This window comes from Lycorma delicatula, chromosome 5 (assembly GCF_047948215.1).
Source record: "Lycorma delicatula isolate Av1 chromosome 5, ASM4794821v1, whole genome shotgun sequence".
Lineage (NCBI taxonomy): Eukaryota > Metazoa > Arthropoda > Insecta > Hemiptera > Fulgoridae > Lycorma > Lycorma delicatula.
In genome coordinates this window covers 16283372-16295937 of record NC_134459.1, presented here as the reverse complement: position 1 = coordinate 16295937, position 12566 = coordinate 16283372, and positions in this window count along the sequence as shown.

The following is a 12566-nucleotide window of genomic DNA, read 5'->3' as shown; positions in this document are numbered from 1 at the left end:
ACACCGAAATACCTAGGCGTGACACTTGATAGAACGCTTTCATTTAAGGAGTATCTAATGAAAACTGCAGGGAAATTGAGAGCGAGAAACAACATCATAAATAAGCTCTGTGGGACGACGTGGGGAGCATCGGCTTCCAATTTGCGCACATCGGCGTTGAGCCTGGCTTCTCGGTTGCTGAATATTATATGCCAGTGTGGCTTAACAGACCTTATGTTCATATTGATGCTCAACTTAATGACACGAGAACGATTGATACGAGAACGATTGGCGGGGTTATCAGGTCTACTCCCGTGGAATGGCTCCCGGTATTGAGCCGCATACCACCCCCGAACCTGCGCCGTATGAACGCTCTTGTAAGCGAGTACAAGAAGATTATGGACAATCGAAACCTGCCGATAAATAAGGACATCGTGGTCGCCTTCGGTCTAGAAAGCCACCTATTAAAACAGCAATTGCTGCCACAGAGGATGGATTTGATCTAACTGACGCCTGGCGTCGAGAATGGACCACAAAGCAGAATAACCAAATCCCATGTATTACTCAAAGACCGCCAGGTTTTCGACTTGCCACGTAAGACATGGTCAACGCTAAACAGAATACGGACTAAGCATGGTAGGTGCGCCATTTCCTGTATAAATTGGGTTAAAACACCGGCGCCCCTTTGTGAGTGTGGTGAAAATCAAACTATCAGACACATCGCAGAAGTTTACCCTAGGACAGCTTATGAAGGGAATCCTGAAGATTTCCTGATGGCGACTCCAGAATCGATAGCATGTATTAGTTTGTTAAATGTTTGTTTATAATTTTGACTGTAATTGGTGTTATGTTTTAGTGCCATACGCTAAATAAATATAGAAATTAAACAAATATTATTCTTATTTATGTTTGTTTACACATTAAAATCTAAATGTTTTTTTTTTTTAATTTAATTTACTACAAACCCTTCCCGATCAAATCAGACTGAAGTATATAGAATTGAATCAAAATTTTAATAAATAATATCTAATAATAGATAAAAATTAATTAATTTTTATAATTTAATAGTTTTAGTTAATATTACATTTTTTACCTCAGCCCACTTGACATTTTCAGTCTTTAAATATTGATAAGAGAGTTTTTTGTCTTTCTTTATATCTCACCTCTTTCATAGATTTATATTTCTTCATCTTTCTTACAGTAAACTTCACCAAAAATGTTTTACAATATTCTTGATTTGCTTATACCGATTATATCATTTACAGAAAAAATTTCCCATTCAGTATTTATTGCCTTCCTTGGGATTTTTACAGCGATTATTAAAAAAAAATAACGATAACTTTTTTTTAATACCTTCCCATAAACTTAAAACTCATTCCTTAATTTAATAAAAAACATCTTGTTAATTAAATTTTGAATTGTTTTTTTAATTTGCATTTAAAATTTTTTATATTTCCTGTTACGTAAAGCTTATGAAATATAAATTATTTTCTTTTCTAGAGAAAATTATAATTACTTGATAATTAATTATATTCCAATTAAAAAAGTATTTTAATTAATAAAATTTTGATTAGGAAGTTTGATATAACCATATTTGATGAAGAAGAAATATGGAGAGAGAAGAGAAATTACATCACCTGAAGTAAATGTGAGTTGCTTTCAAATTGCATCATTATGTTTTCTCCTGTTATCCTTGTATTGGGTTGGGAGGAAAGTAATTTCGGATTTTTAGCGTAAAATAAAACTAAAATTTTTTTTATATAACAATTTAACAACATTTTAATCAATTATATATATTTACCATTTTGTTTCATAACTTTTTGCGATCTTTCTAGCAACTTCATGATTCCACGCTCGTACAACTTCTATCCTTATCAGCAAAAAGCTGAACCGGGTACGATTTCAAGTCATCATCGTTAGTGAAAGTTTTACCATTCCAAGAGTTTTGCAAACTTCGAAATAAATGTTAATCTGATGGCGTAAGATAAGGACTATATGGGCGGTGGGACATCACTTCGCAACCAAGTTCCAATAATTTTCCACGAGTTACCAAAGATGTGTGAGGATTTGCATTGTCTTAGTGAAATACGATTCCTTTGCGATTTCCGATTCTGGTCGTTTTTGTTAGATTGCTTCTGCCATTTCATTATTTAATGACAATAAACATCTGAATTGATAGTTTGGTTCCTTGGAAGCAGCTCACATACTTAACCCACCGGGTTGGTCTAGTGGTGAACGCGTCTTCCCAAATCAGCTGATTTGGAAGTCGAGAGTTCCAGCGTTCAAGTCCTAGTAAAGCCAGTTATTTTTACGCGGACTTGAATACTAGATCGTGGATATCAGTGTTCTTTGGTGGTTGGGTTTCAATTAACCACACATCTCAGAAATGGTCGAACTGAGAATGTACAAGACTACACTTCATTTACACTCATACATATCATCCTCATAAGTATTATCTGAACGGTAGTTACTGGAGGCTAAACAGGAAAAAGAAAAAAAGGAAAAAACTCACATACCTACACATATTCCAAGGACACCTTTGTATTCCCAATGAATTGACAACATGATCTTTTTACGATGCAATTCAGTTTTCGATGTGTGTTATTCTGGTTAAATCACGCTTGTACCATTATCGTGTTCGATCGATGTTATGTTTGACGATTCATTTTTCATCACCAGTGATAATTCGTTTCAAAAAAGATCGACTTCATACCGTTTTAGATGTATATAAAAGATATCGATTCGTTAAGTAAATCTTTTTCAATTCATGTGGAACTCAAATATTGAGCTTTTTTACGAGTCCAACACAATTGTTGTGTGTGATAGATTTAACCTCACTGTAATCACTTACGGGTAGTTATACGACGATCCGATTCAATTATGCCTTTAATTTGGGCTTCATCGTTGATTTCAGTAGGTCAACGAAAACAATAGTCGAATTTGAACGAACAATCTGTAAAACGGAATTTTTTAAAGCGATTTTAGACGTGCCTTCTATCAGGTAATTAACATCACAAACTTCACAAATCTCTATGTGAACCTTCTCAGCTTTCTTCCCACTCATCATCAGTGATTCTTTCTTTAATATTTGAGAGCCGGTGACCCGATTCACATCTTGCTGACCGTTTACCGCTATTTATCAAGATCCTCTGCTATTCGAATAAATTTTCTTAACCTTTCTACAGTAGCTTCTTCAATTTAGTCCAGCCTCTTTTCAGCGATCTTTCGCGTGACCTCCTGCCCTCGAATTTTTCCTATATGCCTGCTTTCTACAGGTTTTTTCCGGGCCTACGAAATGTATGACTGAAAACGCGGAGGAAGCGCTGGAAGTATATTGCGACGCCCTCCTATATATACCCATTCGGGAAATAAAAAAATAAAATACGTCGAAACTTTTCGTTTTTTCATTTCATGTTAAAATTGAACACAAACGTCGAGTAACAGTTGAAAATAAAATTACGCGCGATTTGGTTCTAAAGTTTGCTAAAAATGACAGCTATCAAATGCCAAAAGAAATAAAAATTATAATATTGACAGAAGTCCTTTAAAACAAACTTAAACCGATTTGTGAAAACCGAAATTACTTTCTTGCTAACCCCAATACTTCTGTACTGTCATCAATTTAAAAATAACAAATAAAAAACTATTCTTTGACGATGCTGTCAAAGTATTATTGAACAAATAATACTAAATAGTCGAATATGTAAATTATAAACTATTTTATTTAATTTAATGTTAGTTTGTTAATTCGTAGTACTAATTTTCTTTTTAATTTGATTAACATATATTTTTTAAAATTAAAATGATTTGATGCAGGTTTACAAAAGCGAAAGAGATTTTTATCTTCCGTATATTAATATACTATTGTTGTTTGGAATCGCGGAATACAGAATAATTCCTTTTCTAATATTTTACTTTTTTGGACGATTTTACTGTTAATGAACGATTTGGTAATTTTAATTGTTTTTTGTATATACTATTTATATAGCTTATGCATCAAATAAAATTTTAAAGTTTTCAAACTGGGTTATTGGTCGATACAGAATAAATTGTGCCAGGTGTACCAGGTTTAAATATATAGAAGGAATTTATTCCACCAAAGAACTTTTATTCCCAAGAGGATATAATAAAATAGTCGATTAAAAGTAATACCATAAATATTATATAGAACTTAGTTGTTAGCAGTTATGTTATATAGGACAACCATAGTTATAGGATTTTCCTGTCACGCTGCTAAAGCCGCGTTCCGAGAAAGTCCTACAACTGTAAATTGTTTCTAATGCACGGCTTAGACACACAACTTAATTTAAGATAGCTATCATTTATTTAAACATAATCTATTTTCGTTTATTTACTTCAATGATTTTAACTAAAGCGCGTGCACAACCTATTTAATTCGCGTGGACGTGGAGGTACTAACGGCGACGATCGGTAATAACTAAATTATTGTAATTTCACAACTTACATAGAAAAAAATTCGTTTTTACGGTCGGCAGACTGGTGTAGTCGCGAGGCTTAACCCAATATATACCAGTCAACCGAGGGATCGAGTTTGAGACCCAGCCAGATCGAGTTACTTTTTAGCACTATAAATATTATTCATTCATATAATTCTATCGCTCACCAGTGGCGTCACAACATAGCAGAAGACTACCAACAGTATTGTTTATGGTGAGGATGCGATTTTGCAAAAAAAGTTTCTTTCAAATGTTTTAATTGTTAAAAAATGTGTCTAAGAAAAACATGAACTTAATTAGCCGAAATCTCATGATACTCAGGGTGACCTTGCTGGATAGCCTCATCCTCTTGACGTCTTACGTTGAAAATTTAATGGCATCAATGCCCCATTTATAGAAGTAATCTGACCAAATTTGGTCAAAATCGGTCCGCTCTAACTTTATTTTTTTTCTGCTCTTCCGTGACGGGTCCGCAGTGAAGCAATTATTGTCGCGTCCGCAGAGGTGTCCTGACTAACGAGCCTCCCCTTCTACCGGCATGGCAGGTCAGCCCGTATCGTTTGTATCGTTTTTTTTTAACCGTGCGCTCTTAACTAACTTAACTTCTTTAACCGATCGGCTCTAACTAAATTAATGTAATTTCACAACTTACATAGAACAAATTTCAAATTTTGCTTGTACGGTCAGCAGTCTATTTAACCACGAGGATTAACGCACCACGTACCGAGTCGACCGGGCGATCGAGTTCTGTGACGTCACAACATAGCCGGTGATAAACCGGCTCCTGCGCGGATCGTAATGAGGTTGCATTCCCCTTGTTAGGTGACCTAAATTGGTCGATTTATTTGGGTGTAAGTTTTAATTTCTATGTTGCGTAAAATATGATTTTGATTGGTATGAGTGTAGCACTGATTTAACTTCGGTGAGAGTGCAATTTTGCAAAAAAATTGTTTTTGAAAATATTGTTAGTTTTTAATCGTTAACAAATGTGCCTAAGAAAAATATTGACCTTAATTAGGCGAATCCTCGAGGTATTGATGGTTACCTTGCTCTACAGCCTCACCTCCTTGATCTCTTAAGTTTTAAATGACATATAATATTCTCAGGTAACCTAAACAAACCTCAACAGTATGAAGTGAAACTGCATCCAACGTTATTTAACTTCAATGATTTATGAAATACAATTTATTAAACGGTGGATAGCAATTCTTCTCCCAGAAGAAAGGTTAACAACCTACCAAAAATTTCCATGGCGTGAGTGGTAGCGTCTCGGTCTTTCATCCGAGATCCCGGGTTCGAATCCCGGTCAGGCATAGACATGGCATTTTCACATACGCTACAAATAATTCATCTCATCCTTTCGAGCAATACTTAACGGTGGTGCTGAAGGATAAACAAAAAACCTACCGACAAAAAATCTGGGTAAAAGAAGTAGAAGAAGACCGTAAAGAACTTAAAATTACAAAAGAGCAGATTACGAACAGGGAAGAAAAAATGATCCTTAAAAGTAAGAAAACAAAATTAAAAATCAAAACTCCGAAACAAAGAAATTACAATATAGACGAACTGAGGTTCCAGAGGTCTAAAAGAATGAGAGAGTATTGGGCAAAAAGAAAAATTTCCAAACATGTTCTTCCCAATATTGGCTAGAATTGTTCCAAAGCGGGCCTAAATCAAATATAAAAAAACGTGGCTTTGGGAGTTGGCATTTATCTAACTTCTCATTCTTCAATGTCTGTGACTCCCTAACAAATATTTAAGGTATTACGGAGCCATCAGGCTGAAAAAGTTCTAGTTTTTTCATCTTACGTAATAAGACCTAATTAAAGGTTATAGGACCTTACTTAATTTTTTTCCTAAACTTTCTAGATGCCCAACGAGTAGAGGCAATATATATTATTGCCCCGATTGAAATGAGTGTATTATTAAAAAAAAACACACAAAGACTTTATGAAAAAAACTGATAATTTAACGTATCGGCAAAGCTTTTTAGCCTGAATTAAAGAACCATAAAGAAAATCTGGTTCATTAATACCAAAATCTGGATACTAGATGCTGGATACCGGTGTTCTTTGGTGGTTGGATTTCAATTAGCCACACATATCAGGAACGGTTGGCCTGGGTTTCTTCAAGACTGTTCAAGTCTCTTCACGTTTACCGGTACGTTTACAGTTACACTCCAGTCGCTAATGACTTTAATTGTTGATGCGACAATAATCACGTTAAAGCCCATCATGGGTATGAATTGTGGTGGGGGGAGGGTCGACTGGAAGCGTCACAAGGCGGGAGTCTACGGGGTTGGGATGATGCGACTATAAATAAAACTAATTAAAAAAAAAAGAACAAGCAGACACTTGTTAAATTTTTTTGTGGCATCACTTTAAACAATTTATAATAAATTAGGATGTAATAATTAAAAAAAAAAAAAAAATAGATAATTTCTAATCACTGAGATAAACATTTAATGGATGTTAAAGTTTAGCATTAGTACATCTTTTACTGATTAATGCTCGTAGTATTATTTGTCGATACTGAATGTAATCGCTGTTTTTTTTATACACGATAAACGTTTTATATATAAAAAAATCAATAACCAACAACATAATGGAGTTAACACATTATTTATACTCGTATATTAATGACTTTGCAAGAGTCAATAATTACTTAAGTTAAATTTTTTAAACTTCCTTAGAAATTATTCACCGATAAGTTTTCCTATCATAATTAATATTTAAAAATTTCAACACGTTATTATAATTATAGATAAAATATTACATTTTAAATAGAAATATATAGAGAGTGTGTCACGAAGTTCTCTTCGAACTTTCATAACCTATTCTACTCGTGAAAATAATGGAAAAAGTTCATATAAGTTTCATATAGCCGAGTTACGGATAGTGAAAGATTTATCTCGGATTTCAGATACTCCGATGAAATGAGTAGCTAAAATTTTTAGGCCGTTAATTATGAAGTAGAATTAGTTATTTCTTATGGTTTTTGACATGAAAATTGAATAAAATAGGTCCGAAAACCGTATCTGAAGTAGTTTTTGAGAAATTTGGAGTGAAAACCAATAAAGTGGGGTAAAAACCCCTGTTTTTTTTCGTTACAATAACTTTGTTAAATAAGTAATAAACACATAAAACCTAAAACAAAACTTGTAGCTAATTTAATTCTGAAACAAATGGTGTAAGTCAAGTTGAATAAAACATAGAAGGATTAGAAAAATTAAAATTTTTCTCGTCAAAAACCATAAGAAATAACTAATTTAGACCCTTCATTAAGGTCCTAAAGTTTCAGTACAATTTCATTTCACCGGGGTAGCTGAAATCAGAGCAAAATCTTTCGTTAGCAATAACTCGCAAATGAATCATTTTAGAACATGTTTATTTGAACTTTTCCCATTATTTTCACGAGTAGAATAGGTTACAAAAGTTCTGTGAGAACTTCGTGATACATTCTGTCTGTATATATATATATATATATATATATATATATATATATATATATAATTTACCGCGCGAATAAAATAGCTACGAATACATTAAAGAGAAAAGTATGGTGATTATGTCAAACATGGAATATCGGGTTTTTGTAAAAATGTCTAATTTACTCAGACTAAAAAAACACGTGCATTTGTGTATGTGCGTAAGTATGTGTTTCGCACTACTTTTGCTCTTATATCTCAAGGTAGGCCAAACCGATTTTCTTGAAATTTGGCTCAAATATTTCTACATATGGGGCGTTGATCATATGAATTTTTTTTCAGATTTCGTTAAAGGGATAGAGGGATATTGCGGAAAAACTAATTTCGATTTTCGTCAGAGAAACTTTAAAAAAAATCTCGTTTGTTACCTATATTGCGCATATAAAAAATCTGATGTGGACCCCACATGACATCCTTGTATGCCTATTAAATTACATATACACATTTTTAAAAGAATATAACATTTTATTAACAAATAATTTCTGATTTTTTTCATATTTTTTTTTTTTATTGTTATTATTGAATTATTATTTATTGTAAAAATTTGTTTACAATCACAGGTTAATAATTATTAATAAATCAATATATTTAAATAAAAAAAAAAAAAAAAAAAAAAGTTAAAGAAAAGGAAATGAAGTCGAATTCAAACCGATGTGTCTTCCACTTGGAAAATCAAAATATCTCATTAATTAAATTTTTATTTGGCTATAACCAATGAAAATAAGTATCACTCTATTCGACATGGTTATTATTATTATTTTTTTCACAACTATTGTTGACAATCCATTAATGAGAGCTTATTACTGCAGTTAAGAAAAAGTTCAAAATCCAAATGTTTTGGATTTTGGGCTTTTTAGGGCATTTTTAGTCAAGTCAATTGCAATCAAAAGGGGAATTGCACAACTAGATGTTAAAACAGTCCAAAATACAAAATTTTAACATCCTACGCCTAATCGTTTTTGAGTTATGCGAGATATATACGTACAGACGTCACGCCGAAACTAGTCAAAATAGATTCAGGAATAGTCAAAATGGATATTTCCGTTGAAATTTGAAAACCGAAATCTTTCGTGATCACAATAATTCTTTTACTTTGTTCAAGGAAGTAAAAATTAAAAAATCAACCCGCACCTTTTAAAACTGAAATATATGTTATTTTTTTCTCTATCTTCCTTCAGTTTTAATATCTAAAAAATTTTTTTGGGGGATATTTTATACATGAAAAAATATTTATAATTTTCCAAAATTATAAACCAAAGACTTTAAACACAGAAAAGTTTTGTGAAAATTCTTATGGTTTTGATCTAGACTTTACTAGAGGGGGCGTTAAATTCAGAGAAAACTTTACTTAAGCAAGTTCGTTGATATTAACCTTTATATGAATATTTTATAGAAAATGTTTATTAAAATTTATTCTCCACCTCTAAAAAAGATGTATATATATTTTTATTGGCTGGAACTGTTTTAATTTCTATTATTAATAACCGTCAAACATACGCAATATTTTTATAGTTTTTCTTTTTTTTTACGTATATTTACGTAAAAGAAGTCAAGTATTAAAGGTTAGCAAAAGGATATAAAGATATCCCAAAATGAGCTGATATATTAAATTTGCCGCCAAGTTTTTCGCGATAAAACCAGAGTGAAGATTTTTATACAGTGTTATCAGTAAGCATTTGGATTAAATTGTGGAAAAATACAAACGTGAACCAATGGGTAGAAATTATAAAAATAACAATATAACGAGTTCTCGAAAAAAAAAATCATTTTTAACGATGAGACACATTTTGTTCTTACCGGCTTTTTCAATGAACAAAATTGTCAAATTTTAGGGTTGTATAAAGCATTACGATATAACGATTCAATTATAAGTAATGATGACAAAAAAATATATTTATCCTTTAAATAGTATTATTTACAGGCTTTCTTCCTAGGGTCCTCGGTTTGAATCTCGGCCAGGAATGACATTTATCATACGCTATAAAATTCCATTTTCACATTCAGGAAGAAGCCTCAAAGCTTCATTGGTGAATTAATTAATTAAGAACAAAAAAAATCTTTCATTGTTATTATTCAAACCAAATTTTCTTTTATAAGATGAATTTCTGGAACCATTAAAAGAAATGACTTTACAAAATATAAAAAGAATCAAATCATTTGTAAGACTTGAAAAGTCATAAAAAATACATAATATTGAATAATAAACGTCCATTTTTCTACTAAATGTTGGGCAAAATTTGTGCTTAAGTTTTATTAAAATAACATAACATTTTGAATAATCAACGGTTAAACTTTAATAACAAATTATGTGTAAATTTCAAACGTTTGCTTCCAGTTACAAAATAAGATAAAAAGAAGTATAAGAACAAGAACAAAATTAGGATTAGGGTACGATTCTTCAGGGAATTATTACAAGAAAATGTATCAAGAAAGCAGAAACTTAAAAACGTTAATACTCGTACAACGTTTCCATGATTTCGTCTTGTTATAAAACGATGAAATTACTTTTAGTTGGAATTATTTTTAGTTTTTATTACAAATAGGTAACGTAATATTTCTCTGCTGTAAAAGCAGAAAGTGGTAAACAGGAAAGTAAAGATAATAATCACTGATTTCACAGAGTATTCTCTACACATTACCAAAGAAAAAAATAATGAAAAATAAATATAAGAATGTACAGATATAAAAAATTTAATTTCCTTCGAAAATGTCTACGACGATATTTTATCAATTTCTATTTATTTAGAAAAGGAAAATGTCGAAAGATAATGTTCCGAATTAATTCTCATAATCTATTTCGTCAAACGAAGGAAATCTTGCCTTTACGTACAGGTAAAGCGTAAAATGATAAGACATATGATGTTTTCATCGGTTAAAAGTAAATGCTTATTGCAGCCTGGTTTTTAAAATTTTTCATATATCTTACTGTCATTTCAGTTTATTGATCGAAGTCTTTCTAAACTAGTAACCGAATTTATAATAAACTAATGACCCATTTAAATAAAAAATAAATGACGGTGAAAATGATGTAATAAAGTTCAATCATAATTTTTAATGATTTTGCTAGATATTTTTGTTGTATAAAAACTTAATTTCGGAAGAATCCCGTATCAGATACCCCCCAAAATATATATGTAAACAGTGACACTTCCAAGATAAAATTCATGGGGGAAACTTCAGCACCATTCGAAACACAAACAGTAAAACAAGGAGTCTCACCACTGCTATTCGATGCGGTCTTTGACAAAATTATCAAACAGTGGGCAAAACAAGTCAAGGGGATACGTCTGGGAACAGAACAAGATACCAAAACAATCAGATGACCTGGCAATACTCAGCAACAATAGACAGGAAGCATGACCGACCGGGTTGATCTACTGATGAACGCGTCTTCCCAAATCAGCTGATTTGGTAGTCGAGAGTTCCAGCGTTCAAGTCCTAATAAATTCAGTTATTTTTACACGGATTTGAATACTAGAACGTGGATACCGGTGTTCTTTGGTGGTTGGGTTTTAATTAACCACACATCTCAGGAATGGTCGAACTGAGAATGTACAAGACTACACTTCATTTACACTCATACATATCATCCTCATTCATCCTCTGAAGTATTATCTGAACGGTAATTACCGGAGGCTAAACAGGAAAATGAAAAGACAGGAAGCACGAGAATCACTGCATTTGTTACACTTAATCGCTGCCAAAACGGGGTCACAAATATCATACGAGAAAACACAATACATGGAAAGGCAAAACCACAACACAAGAACCATACGCACAAAATATGAAAACATAAAAAGAGTAGAAAAGTTTAGGTACCTAGGGGAATTTATAATGGGAGGATCAAACAAGGCATCCAACATGGAAAGAAACGAATAACTTCAGAAAGCATATAGCTCACATGGTCAACAAGCAAAGTATATCGAGTCAGGTGAAATTCAGACACTACAAGACAGTCATGCTACCGAAGGTACTATACACATCAGAAAAAAAACTGGAGTTTCAGGTATCATCGAAACAGGAAAAATAGAAAGGAAAATACTTGAAAAATTTTTGGAGCAGTAAATAGAGTTTGCATATAGATGAAGAGACCGACCAAAGAATTATATGAACAAACGGATATACACTTACAGACATGATCAGAAAACGCAGACTAATATTCTACAGGCACATACAGCGAATGAACAATAACAGACTCACGAAGAGGATCTTTGATGAAGCAAACGGCTCAAACAGAGAAAAAATTGACATCACGAAATAGAAGAGGACCTAAGACAAGCAGAGATCAACAGGAAAGTGATGAGAGAAAAAAGTAAAGTTAGAAACAAAATTATGAACAAGACTTTGAAGTGAAAGAAAAGAAAAAAAACAGGAACAATGTGGTCAGAACAAAGGAAACAGGAAGACAGTCAAAGAATGATGAGATTTTGGGAAGAGAAAATTAAGGAAATACATCTTAGGATAATAATCATGAAATATTGAAGTTCTAACACTATTCTTAAGGGAAACAATGAATGATAACAATAATAAATTACATTACAGTTCGTGCATTGAAAGAATTACAATTCGCCGGAAAGAAGGAGGAAGAGGGCTTACAGACCTCAAAATATTACACAACAAGCAAATAGAAAACTTAAGATCTT